Raw genomic sequence first — 14,624 nt, forward strand, 5'->3', positions numbered from 1 at the left:
CTCTCTGGGTGAGGTTCTGTCTGTCTAACCACACACTGACATGTAAACTCTCTGGGTGAGGTTCTGTCTGTCTAACCACACACTGACATGTACAGCTCTCGGGTGAGGTTGTCTGTCTAACCACAGGATGACATGTACAGCTCTCTGGGTGAGGGTTATGTCTGTCTAACCACACCATACATGTACAGCTCTCTGGGTGAGTTTCTGTCTGTCTAACCACACAACTGACATGTACAGCTCTCTGGGTGAGGTTCTGTCTGTCTAACCACACACTGACATGTACAGCTCTCTGGGTGAGGTTATGTCTGTCTAACCACACACTGACATGTAGAGCTCTCTGGGTGAGGTTATGTCTGTCTAACCACACACTGACATGTAAAGCTCTCTAGGTGAGGTTCTGTCTGTCTAACACACACTGACATGTACAGCTCTCTGGGTGAGTTTCTGTCTGTCTAACCACACACTGACATGTACAGCTCTCTGGGTGAGGTTCTGTCTGTCTAACCACACACTGACAAGTACAGCTCTATAGGTGAGGTTCTGTCTGTGTAACCACACACTGACATGTACAGCTCTCTGTGTGAGGTTCCAGTGTCTAACCACACACTGACATGTACAGCTCTCTGGGTGAGGTTCTGTCTGTCTAACCACACACTGAACTGACATGTACAGCTCTCTGGGTGAGGTTCTGTCTGTCTAACCACACACTGACATGTAAAGCTCTCTGGTGAGGTTCTGTCTGTCTAACCACACACTGACTGTACAGCTCTCTGGTGAGGTTTATCTGTCTAACCACCACTGACTGTACAGCTCTCTGGGTGAGGTTATTTCTGTCTAACCACACACTACATGTACAGCTCTCTGGGTGAGGTTCTGTCTGTCTAACCACACACTGACATGTAAAGCTCTCTAGGTGAGGTTCTGTCTGTCTAACCACACACTGACATGTAAAGCTCTCTAGGTGAGGTTCTCTCTGTCTAACCACACACTGATATGTACAGCTCTCTAGGTGAGGTTTTTCTCTGTCTAACCACACACTGACATGTACAGCTCTCTGGGTGAGGTTCTGTCTGTCTAACCACACACTGACATGTACAGCTCTCTGGGTGAGGTTCTGTCTGTCTAACCACACACTGACATGTACAGCTCTCTGGGTGAGGTTCTGTCTGTCTAACCACACACTGACATGACATCTCTCTGGGTGAGGTTCTGTCTGTCTAACCACACACTGACATGTACAGCTCTATGGGTGAGGTTCGTCTGTCTAACCCACACTGACATGCTACAGCTCTCTGGGTGAGGTTCTGTACTGTCTAACAACACACGACATGTACAGCTCTCTGGGTGAGGTTCTGTCTGTCTAACCCCACACTGACATTTACAGCCCTCTGGGTGCCGGTTCTGTCTGTCTAACCCACACACTGGGGGGGGGAAACCACACCACTGACATGTACAGTTCTCTGGGTGAGGTTTTTCTCTGTCTAACCACCAACTGACATGTACAGTTCTCTGGGTGAGGTTCTGTCGTCTAACACACTGACATGTACAGCTCTCTGGGTGAGGTTCTGTTGTCTAACCACACACTGACATGTTACAGCTCTCTGGATGAGGTTCTGTCTGTCAACCAACACACTGACATGTGCTTCTCTCTGGGGGAGGTTCTGTCTGTCTAACCACACACTGACATGTACAGCTCTCTGGGTGAGGGTTCTGTCTGTCTAACCACACACTGACATGTACAGCTCTCTGGGTGAGGTTCTGTCTGTCTAACCAACACACTGACATGTACAGCTCTCTGGGTGAGGTTCTGTCTGTCTAACCACACACTGACATGTACAGCTCTCTGGGTGAGGTTCTGTCTGTCTAACCACACACTGACATGTAAAGCTCTCTAGGTGAGGTTCTGTCTGTCTAACCACACACTGACATGTAAAGCTCTCTAGGTGAGGTTCTCTCTGTCTAACCACACACTGATATGTACAGCTCTCTAGGTGAGGTTTTTCTCTGTCTAACCACACACTGACATGTACAGCTCTCTGGGTGAGGTTCTGTCTGTCTAACCACACACTACATGTACAGCTCTCTGGGTGAGTTTCTGTCTGTCTAACCACACACTGACATGTACAGCTCTCTGGGTGAGGTTCTGTCTGTCTAACCACACACTGACATGTACAGCTCTCTGGGTGAGGTTATGTCTGTCTAACCACACACTGACATGTAGAGCTCTCTGGGTGAGGTTATGTCTGTCTAACCACACACTGACATGTACAGCTCTCTGGGTGAGTTCATGTCTGTCTAACCACACACTGACATGTACAGCTCTCTGGGTGAGTTTCTGTCTGTCTAACCACACACTGACATGTACAGCTCTCTGGGTGAGGTTCTGTCTGTCTAACCACACACTGACATGTACAGCTCTCTGGATGAGGTTCTGTCTGTCTAACCACACACTGACATGTAAAGCTCTCTTGGTGAGGTTCTGTCTGTCTAACACACTGACATGTAGAGCTCTCTGGGTGAGGTTCTGTCTGTCTAACCACACACTGACATGTAAAACTCTCTGGGTGAGGTTCTGTCTGTCTAACCACACACTGACATGTACAGCTCTCTGGGTGAGGTTATGTCTGTCTAACCACACACTGACATGTACAGCTCTCTGGGTGAGGTTATTTCTCTCTAACCACACACTACATGTACAGCTCTCTGGGTGAGTTTCTGTCTGTCTAACCACACACTGACATGTACAGCTCTCTGGGTGAGGTTCTGTCTGTCTAATCACACACTGACATGTAGAGCTCTCTGGGTGAGGTTATGTCTGTCTAACCACACATTGACATGTACAGCTCTCTGGGTGAGGTTATGTCTGTCTAACCACACACAGACATGTACAGCTCTCTGGCTGAGGTCCTGTCTGTCTAACCACACACTGACATGCACAGCTCTCTGGGTGAGGTTCTGTCTGTCTAACCACACACTGACATGTACAGCTCTCTGGGTGAGGTTCTGTCTGTCTAACCACACACTGACATGTATAGCTCTCTGGGTGAGTTTCTGTCTGTCTAACCACACACTGACATGTACAGCTCTCTGGGTGAGGTTCTGTCTGTCTAACCACACACTGACATGTACAGCTCTCTGGGTGAGGTTCTGTCTGTCTAACCACACACTGACATGTACAGCTCTCTGGGTGAGGTTCTGTCTGTCTAAGCACACACTGACATTTAAAGCTCTCTTGGTGAGGTTCTGTCTGTCTAACACACTGACATGTAGAGCTCTCTGGGTGAGGTTCTGTCTGTCTAACCACACACTGACATGTAAAACTCTCTGGGTGAGGTTCTGTCTGTCTAACCACACACTGACATGTACAGCTCTCTGGGTGAGTTTCTGTCTGTCTAACCACACACTGACATGTACAGCTCTCTGGGTGAGGTTCTGTCTGTCTAACCACACACTGACATGTACAGCTCTCTGGATGAGGTTCTGTCTGTCTAACCACACACTGACATGTAAAGCTCTCTTGGTGAGGTTCTGTCTGTCTAACACACTGACATGTAGAGCTCTCTGGGTGAGGTTCTGTCTGTCTAACCACACACTGACATGTAAAACTCTCTGGGTGAGGTTCTGTCTGTCTAACCACACACTGACATGTACAGCTCTCTGGGTGAGGTTATGTCTGTCTAACCACACACTGACATGTACAGCTCTCTGGGTGAGGTTATTTCTCTCTAACCACACACTACATGTACAGCTCTCTGGGTGAGTTTCTGTCTGTCTAACCACACACTGACATGTACAGCTCTCTGGGTGAGGTTCTGTCTGTCTAATCACACACTGACATGTAGAGCTCTCTGGGTGAGGTTCTGTCTGTCTAACCACACATTGACATGTACAGCTCTCTGGGTGAGGTTATGTCTGTCTAACCACACACAGACATGTACAGCTCTCTGGCTGAGGTCCTGTCTGTCTAACCACACACTGACATGCACAGCTCTCTGGGTGAGGTTCTGTCTGTCTAACCACACACTGACATGCACAGCTCTCTGGGTGAGGTTCTGTCTGTCTAACCACACACTGACATGTACAGCTCTCTGGGTGAGGTTCTGTCTGTCTAACCACACACTACATGTACAGCTCTCTGGGTGAGTTTCTGTCTGTCTAACCACACACTGACATGTACAGCTCTCTGGGTGAGGTTCTGTCTGTCTAACCACACACTGACATGTACAGCTCTCTGGGTGAGGTTATGTCTGTCTAACCACACACTGACATGTAGAGCTCTCTGGGTGAGGTTATGTCTGTCTAACCACACACTGACATGTACAGCTCTCTGGGTGAGTTCATGTCTGTCTAACCACACACTGACATGTACAGCTCTCTGGGTGAGTTTCTGTCTGTCTAACCACACACTGACATGTACAGCTCTCTGGGTGAGGTTCTGTCTGTCTAACCACACACTGACATGTACAGCTCTCTGGGTGAGGTTCTGTCTGTCTAACCACACACTGACATGTACAGCTCTCTGGGTGAGGTTCTGTCTGTCTAAGCACACACTGACATTTAAAGCTCTCTTGGTGAGGTTCTGTCTGTCTAACACACTGACATGTAGAGCTCTCTGGGTGAGGTTCTGTCTGTCTAACCACACACTGACATGTAAAACTCTCTGGGTGAGGTTCTGTCTGTCTAACCACACACTGACATGTACAGCTCTCTGGGTGAGGTTATGTCTGTCTAACCACACACTGACATGTACAGCTCTCTGGGTGATGTTATTTCTGTCTAACCACACACTACATGTACAGCTCTCTGGGTGAGTTTCTGTCTGTCTAACCACACACTGACATGTACAGCTCTCTGGGTGAGGTTCTGTCTGTCTAATCACACACTGACATGTAGAGCTCTCTGGGTGAGGTTATGTCTGTCTAACCACACATTGACATGTACAGCTCTCTGGGTGAGGTTATGTTTGTCTAACCACACACAGACATGTACAGCTCTCTGGCTGAGGTCCTGTCTGTCTAACCACACACTGACATACACAGCTCTCTGGGTGAGGTTCTGTCTGTCTAACCACACACTGACATGTACAGCTCTCTGGCTGAGGTCCTGTCTGTCTAACCACACACTGACATGTACAGCTCTCTGGGTGAGGTTCCAGTGTCTAACCACACACTGACATGTACAGCTCTCTTGGTGAGGTTATGTCTTTCTAACCACACACTGACATGTACAGCTCTCTGGGTGAGGTTCTGTCTGTCTAACACACTGACATGTACAGCTCTCTGGGTGAGGTTCCAGTGTCTAACCACACACTGACATGTACAGCTCTCGGTGAGGTTCTGTCTGTCTAACCACACACTGACATGTACAGCTCTATGGGTGAGGTTCTGTCTGTCTAACACACTGACATGTACAACTCTCTGGGTGAGGTTCCAGTGTTTAACCACACACTGACATGTACAGCTCTCTGGGTGAGGTTCTGTCTGTCTAACCACACACTGACATGTTCAGCTCTCTGGGTGAGGTTCTGTCTGTCTAACCACACACTGACATGTACAGCTCTCTGGGTGAGGTTATGTCTGTCTAAACACACACTGACATGCACAGCTCTCTGGGTGAGGTTCTGTCTGTCTAAACACACACTGACATGTACAGTTCTCTGGGTGAGGTTCTGTCTGTCTAACCACACACTGACATGTACATCTCTTTGGGTGAGGTTCTGTCTGTCTAACCACACACTGACATGCACAGCTCTATGGGTGAGGTTCTGTCTGTCTAACCACACACTGACATGTACAGCCCTCTGGGTGAGGTTCTGTCTGTCTAACCACACACTGACATGTACAGTTCTCTGGGTGAGGTTCTGTCTGTCTAACCACACACTGACATGTACAGTTCTCTGGGTGAGGTTCTGTCTGTCTAACACACTGACATGTACAGCTCTCTGGGTGAGGTTCTGTCTGTCTAACCACACACTGACATGTGCTTCTCTCTGGGTGAGGTTCTGTCTGTCTAACCACACACTGACATGTACAGCTCACTGGGTGAGGTTCTGTCTGTCTAACCACACACTGGCATGTACAGCTCTCTGGGTGAGGTTCTGTCTGTCTAACCACACACTGACATGTACAGCTCTATAGGTGAGGTTCTGTCTGTGTAACCACACACTGACATGTACAGCTCTCTGGGTGAGGTTCTGTCTGTCTAACCACACACTGACATGTAAAGCTCTCTGGGTGAGGTTCTGTCTGTCTAACCACACACTGACATGTACAGCTCTCTGGGTGAGGTTCTATCTGTCTAACCACACACTGACATGTACAGCTTTCTGGGTGAGGTTATTTCTGTCTAACCACACACTACATGTACAGCTCTCTGGGTGAGGTTCTGTCTGTCTAACACACTGACATGTACAGCTCTCTGGGTGAGGTTCTGTCTGTCTAACCACACACTGACATGCACAGCTCTCTGGGTGAGGTTCTCTCTGTCTAACCACACACTGACATGTAAAGCTCTCTGGGTGAGGTTCTGTCTGTCTAACCACACACAGACATGTAGAGCTCTCTGGGTGAGGTTATATTTAACCACACACTGACATGTACAGCTCTCTGGGTGAGGTTCTGTCTGTCTAACCACACACTGAACTGACATGTACAGCTCTCTGGGTGAGGTTCTGTCTGTCTAACCACACACTGACATGTACAGCTCTCTGGGTGAGGTTCTGTCTGTCTAACCACACACTGACATGCACAGCTCTCTGGGTGAGGGTCTCTCTGTCTAACCACAAACTGACATGTAAAGCTCTCTGGGTGAGGTTCTGTCTGTCTAACCACACACTGACATGTACAGCTCTCTGGGTGAGGTTCAATCTGTCTAACCACACACTGACATGTACAGCGCTCTGGGTGAGGTTCTGTCTGTCTAACCACACACTGACATGTACAGCTCTCTGGGTGAGGTTATGTCTGTCTCAACCACACACTGACATGTACAGCACTCTGGGTGAGGTTATGTCTGTCTAACCACACACTACATGTACAGCTCTCTGGGTGAGGTACTGTCTGTCTAACCACACACTGACATGTACAGCTCTCTGGGTGAGGTTCTGTCTGTCTAACCACACACTGAAATGTACAGCTCTCTGGGTGAAGTTCTGTCTGTCTAACCACACACTGACATGTACAGCTGTCTGGGTGAGGTTATGTCTGTCTAACAACACACTGACATGTACAGCTCTCTGGGTGAGTTTCTGTCTGTCTATCCACACACTGACATGTACAGCTCTCTGGGTGAGGTTCTGTCTGTCTAACCACACACTGACATGTACAGCTCTCTGGGTGAGGTTCTGTCTGTCTAACCACACACTGACATGTACAGCTCTCTAGGTGAGGTTCTGTCTGTCTAACCACACACTGACATGTACAGCTCTCTGGGTGAGGTTCTGTCTGTCTAACCACAAACTGACATGTACAGCTCTCTGGATGAGGTTATGTCTGTCTAACCACACACTGACATGTACAGTTCTCTGGGTGAGGTTCTGTCTGTCTAACCACACACTGACATGTACAGCTCTCTGGGTGAGGTTCTGTCTGTCTAACCACACACTACATGTACAGCTCTCTGGGTGAGGTTCTGTCTGTCTAACCACACACTGACATGTAAAGCTCTCTAGGTGAGGTTCTGTCTGTCTAACACACTGACATGTACAGCTCTCTGGGTGAGGTTCTGTCTGTCTAACCACACACTGACATGTAAAGCTCTCTGGGTGAGGTTCTGTCTGTCTAACCACACACTGACATGTACAGCTCTCTGGGTGAGTTTCTGTCTGTCTAACCACACACTGACATGTACAGTTCTCTGGGTGAGGTTCTGTCTGTCTAACACACTGACATGTACAGCTCTCTGTGTGAGGTTCTGTCTGTTTAACCACACACTGACATGTACAGCTCTCTGGGTGAGGTTCTGTCTGTCTAACCACACACTGACATGTACAGCTCTCTGGGTGAGGTTCTGTCTGTCTAACCACACACTGACATGTACAGCTCTCTAGCTGAGGTTCTGTCTGTCTAACCACACACTTACATGTACAGCACTCTAGGTGAGGTTCTGTCTGTCTAACCACACACTGACATGTACAGCTCTCTGGGTGAGGTTCTGTCTGTCTGTTTAACCACACACTGACATGTACAGCTCTCTGGGTGAGGTTCTGTCTGTCTAACCACACACTGACATGTACAGCTCTCTGGGTGAGGTTATGTCTGTCTAACCAGACATTGACATGTACAGCTCTCTGGGTGAGGTTATGTCTGTCTAACCACACACTAAATGTACGGCTCTCTGGGTGAGGTTCTGTCTGTCTAACCACACACTGACATGTACAGCTCTCTGGGTGAGATTCTGTCCGTCTAACCACACACTGACATGTACAGCTCTCTGGGTGAGGTTCTGTCTTTCTAAACACACACTGACATGTACAGCTCTCTGGGTGAGGTTCTGTCTGTCTAACCACACACTGACATGTACAGTTTTCTGGGTGAGGTGCTGTCTGTCTAACCACACACTGACATGTACAGCTCTCTGGGTGAGGTTCTGTCTATCTAACCACACACTGACATGTACAGCTCTATGGGTGAGGTGCTGTCTGTCTAACACACTGACATGTACAACTCTCTGGGTGAGGTTCCAGTGTTTAACCACACACTGACATGTAAAATCAAATCAAATCAATTTATATAGCCCTTCGTATATCAGCTGAAATCTCAAAGTGCTGTACAGAAACCCAGCCTAAAACCCCAAACAGCAAGCAATGCATGTGAAAGAGGCACGGTGGCTAGGAAAAACTCCCTAGGAAAAACTCCCTAGAAAGGCCAAAAACCTAGGAAGAAACCTAGAGAGGAACCAGGCTATGAGGGGTGGCCAGTCCTCTTCTGGCTGTGCCAGGTGGATATTATAACAGAACATGGTCAAGATGTTAAAATGTTCATAAATGACCAGCATGGTCAAATAATAATAATCATTGTAGTTGTCGAGGGTGCAACAAGCACGTCCGGTGAACAGGTCAGGGTTCCGTAGCCGCAGGCAGAACAGTTGAAACTGGAGCAGCAGCATGGCCAGGTGGACTGGGGACAGCAAGGAGTCATCATGCCAGGTAGTCCCGAGGCATGGTCCTAGGGCTCAGGTCCTCCGAGAGAAAGAAAGAAAGAGAGAAAGAGAGAATTAGAGAGAGCATATTTAAATTCACACAGGACACCGGATAAGACAAGAGAATACTCCAGATGAAACAGACTGACCCTAGCCCCCCGGCACATAAACTACTGCAGCATAAATACTGGAGGCTGAGACAGGAGGGATCAGAAGACACTGTGGCCCCATCCGATGATACCCCCGGACACGGCCAAACAGGCAGGATATAACCCCACTCACTTTGCCAAAGCACAGCCCCCACACCACTAGAGGGATGTCTACAACCACCAACTTACCGTCCGAAGACAAGGCCGAGTATAGCCCACAAAAATCTCCGCCATGGCACAACCCAAGGGGGGTGGTGCCAACCCAGACAGGAAGACCACGTCAGTGACTCAACCCACTCAAGTGACGCACCCCTCCCATGGACGGCATGGAAGAACACCAGTAATTCAGTGACTCAGCCCCTGTACAGCTCTCTGGGTGAGGTTCTGTCTGTCTAACCACACACTGACATGTACAGCTCTCTGGGTGAGTTTTTGTCTGTCTAACCACACACTGACATGTACAGCTCTCTAGGTGAGGTTCTGTCTGTCTAACCACACACTGACATGTACAGCTCTCTGGGTGAGGTTCTGTCTGTCTAACCACACACTGACATGTACAGCTCTCTGGGTGAGGTTCTGTCTGTCTAACACACTGACATGTACAGCTCTCTGGGTGAGGTTCCAGTGTCTAACCACACACTGACATGTACAGCTCTCTGGTGAGGTTATGTCTGTCTAACCAGACACTGACATGTACAGCTCTCTGGGTGAGGTTATGTCTGTCTAACCACACACTACATGTACGGCTCTCTGGGTGAGGTTCTGTCTGTCTAACCACACACTGACATGTACAGCTCTCTGGGTGAGGTTCTGTCTGTCTAACCACACACTGACATGTACAGCTCTCTGGGTGAGGTTCTGTCTTTCTAAACACACACTGACATGTACAGCTCTCTGGGTGAGGTTATGTCTGTCTAACCACACACTGACATGTACAGCTCTCTGGGTGAGGTTCTGTCTGTCTAACCACACACTGACATGTACAGCTCTCTGGGTGAGGTTCTGTCTGTCTAACCACACACTGACATGTACAGCTCTCTGGTTGAGGTTCTGTCTGTCTAACCACACACTGACATGTACAGCTCCCTGGGTGAGGTTCTGTCTGTCTAACCACACACAGACATGTACAGCTCTCTGGGTGAGGTTCTGTCTGTCTAACCACACACTGACATGTACAGCTCTATGGGTGAGGTTCTGTCTGTCTAACCACACACTGACATGTACAGCTCTCTGGGTGAGGTTCTGTCTGTCTAACCAAAGCCACTTTTCTCTTGTCTTTCATCTTCTGTAGTCATTCAGAGCCGACACAGATACTGGACCTATAAGCATTTTCTGGTGGTACATGCTAGTCATCATCCCCTTGTATAGTGTCCCATACAAGACAGTTCCCTGACATATTTGAAGAATACACAAGGTCTCTCCCGTACCATTCAATTCAATAATAACTAAAGACGATGAAAAGTAACAGATGTGTCTTGTTTAATTTTAATACTGAGTGTAAGGTCTCTTCCAGTTCAGACATCTGTATCAACTTGTCTTTTAATCAGGGGATTCCATGACAAACCATCTCTCCTGTCCTCCATCTGTAGAAACACAAGGTGGTGTTGATAGACACAGCACTGATAACAGTATCAATGGTTGTTAGGTAAAATCCAGGACAGACAAGTGATAGTATTTTGACCTATAACCAGATAAAATGTGACCAACCTGAAGTGGGACTTCTTTTAAATAAATATATTTTTTGTTTCTACTCTACTCTTTCTATACTTCTTGGGAAGTATACAGGGAAGAAAGTTAACAGGGTACTCTGCAGTGGCTTATTACTTCACTGTAGGCCAACTGTACTGAAAACTTTAGTGTAGCAACTTAATACACAAGAACACAAGAGCAACCATTCATAATACACTTGCCATTATTATATCTTTATGTATACTGAACTCATTTAGAGCAGCAGACACTGATTTGTTTGACCTCTTCTTCTCTAAATGTCAGATATTCAAACATGACAGTGCACTTTCTGCAGCTAGTTGAATTTCCTCATTTGAACACTTCCTATAATCCAGATTGAGCACAAAGCATCCCAATTGGGTCGCTCAGACCCTTTCTCAGTAGGTCACTGGCTGCTGACAGGGCTTTGACATGACTCTCACAAACTACTCAGCATGACCTTCGTTGAGATTCCACAAACATCTCGTGTTGATGACTCTCTGAAAGCGATGGCCATCACGGCTCATTTTCTCATTGAGACTCAGAGTCAATAAAAATATTTATAATCTATTAATACAAAAAAAACGAAGTTAAATATTATCTTTGTTTGACGTCGAAAATAGAAGGAACATTTTCAATCTTATTTGACCTATGCACTAACAAGGCTTTTCAGCATATGCAGCTTGACACCTGCTAGATTACTGTGAACGTATTGATATACTGTACTTCAACAACAGATGTACTCACATTGAATGGGTTGATTAGGATTCAAACCTTCTCTCAAACAGCCTAATACATACTCTTAGAATAGGTTTACTCCATTAATGTACTTGGTCATGTAAAAGTGTTTTTTTCATGTAAAACATCATCCCATTCCACTCATCCCATTCCACTTCTTTCTAGTCCACGACTAGGTGTAATATGTGTCAGTGAAACTGCTCCTTTACCCTACATCAATCAATCAGTCACATTTATTTATGAAGCCCTTTTTACATCAGCCGATGTCACAAAGTGCTGTACAGAAACCCAGCCTAAAACCCCAAACAGTAAGCAATGCAGATGTAGAGGCACGGGGGCTAGGGAAAACTCCCTAAAAAGGCCAGAACCTAGGAAGAAACCTAGAGAGGAACCAGGCTCTGAGGGGTGGCCAGTCCTCTTCTGGCAGTGCCGTGTGGAGATTATAACAGAACATGGCCAAGATGTTGAAACATTCATAGATGACCAGCAGGGGCAGATAATAATAATCACAATGGTTGTAGAGGGTGACCGAGACTAATACATGTGACCTAGACTAATACATAGGTCTACTCCCTAGATGGGAAATGGACAAGGTAGTTGACAGATTTTGGAACATATTTTGATGCTGTAGATGGTGTATGATCCTGCATAGGTAAAATTTCATTTAGAAATTCAAATCTTTTATGGCTTTAGAAACAAGGTAGTATTTCACTTAAAAAAAAAAATTGTTTAAGTAATTTCCTCGGAAGGTGTGATAATAACACAAGTCCTGCCACATTATATAAACATTATATAATATTAAGGTACATTTATAGCGGAGCAACCGTGACATTTAGCAAGTACTGACTCCCACAAGAAACACTGCTTTCTTGGAGCCAGTTTAACCTCGCAGGTGTCCGGAACATTGGTGATTTCATTTGTTTGTGTATATGAAATGGATAGCTAGTTAGCAGTGCACTAACGGTGATGTCATCCACTCTGAGACCTAAAGTTGTTGTTTCTCTTGCTCTGAAAGACCTGTGGTAACACTACTTTGTGTCAATGTGTTCAGAGAGTCACTGGTTCAAGCCCAGATTGGGCCAAGGAAAGACATGGAAGCAACACTGTTATCCTCAGACAGTTCACACTCCCTGCAAGGACACCAATGTAATAGTGACATCTGTTTTACTGTGATACAATGTACTGATACTTGTTAAAAGTGCAGTATGTTCTTCACACATATTGGAGAGAGAATCTGACAACCTTCACAGAGATAAGGGCCCAATAACAGTACACACACTTTTTGACTGTGACACAATGTACAGATACTTGAGTATGGCTCAATTGATGATAGGAGTACGCATCAACATTAAGCTGTTAAAAATATATATATATATGTTTTAAGTGGGAATAAGCATTGGTCTGAAGCCAAATAATAAAGGAAATTCACATGAGCAACAATGCCTATTCCACCCATGCTCTACCAAGGTTTACCAGCACACAGCTTTGACCTACTAGAGTAGCTACACTCTTAGAAAAAAAGTGCTATCTAGAACCTAGTAGGGTTATTCTGCTGTCCCCATAGGAGAACCCTTTGAAGAACCCTTTTGGTTCCAGGTAGAACCTTTTGGGTTCAAGTAGAACCGTTTCCACCGAGGGTTCTGTGGAACCAAAAAAGGCTATACCTGGAACCAAAAAGGGTTCTCCTATGGGGACAGCTGAAGAACCCTTTTGGAACCATTTTTTTCGAAGAGTGTATGTTTATATTGTACTGTAGCCGGGTTGCTTATGATTCAAACCTTCTCAAACAGCCTAATTTATACTCTTATAGGACATTCTTCCACAATAATGTGATTTGTACCACATAAAGTATTGGATTTTTCACACACCACAGTAAGACATTATCCCATTGCACTACATTTTCATGTTTTTTTTTAATGGACGCAAGCTTTGCTTTTATACTTACAAGACCATTAGGCTTGATTGAGTGGTTTGTCTTGTAGTAATGTGGTGCATGCTTGTATTTCCTTAAACCTTTATTTTAGCAATACATGTCATTGAAAAAAACAGCAACAAAATAACATCCTTTTTTGGTCAGTACTGCAGGTGCCCAACAGGTGGTGGTGTGTTGGACACAGGAGCTCAGATAACTAGAACCTGTCTGCATTCCTGAATTCAGAAACTGTTAGCCTCCCTGTGTAATATTGACGTGAACTCAGAACCACTTGTGTTTCAAACATGGTGCTATTTTATCAATTGCTGTGCTGATCAATGGACAGATCATTACCTCTGTCAAAATAATATGTAGCTTAAAGTTATGTTTGTACCTGTATTTGGTTTTGCAATAAAGATGGTGATCAAATCAATTCAAATTGTATAAGTCACATGCGCTGTATACAACAGGTTACAGTGAAATGCTTACTGACGAGCCCCTAACCAACAGTGCAGTTTAAAAAAAATGCAGATAAGAACAAGAGATAAAAGTAACAAGTAATTAAAGAGCCTAAGTAAAATAACAATAGCAAGACTATAAACAGGGGGTACCAATACAGAGTCAATGTGCGGTGGCACCGGTTAGTTGAGGTAGTATGTACATGTAGGTAGAGTTATTAAAATGACTATGCATAGATGACAATAGAGAGTAGCAATGGTGTAAAGAGGCGGGGGGGGGGGGCACTGCAAATAGTCTGGGTAGCCATTTGACTAGATGTTCAGTAGTCTTATGGCTTGGGGGTAGAAGCTGTTTAGAAGCCTCTTGGACTTAGACTTGGCGCTCCGGTACCGCTTAACATGCGGTAGCAGAGAGAACAGTCTATGACTAGGGTGGCTGGAGTCTTTGACAAGATGACTGTCTTGGTGTGATTGGACCATGTTAGTTTGTTGGTGAACTTGAAGCTGTCAACCTGCTCCACT

This window comes from Salmo trutta, chromosome 2 (genome assembly GCF_901001165.1).
Source record: "Salmo trutta chromosome 2, fSalTru1.1, whole genome shotgun sequence".
NCBI classification, from domain to species: Eukaryota; Metazoa; Chordata; class Actinopteri; order Salmoniformes; family Salmonidae; genus Salmo; species Salmo trutta.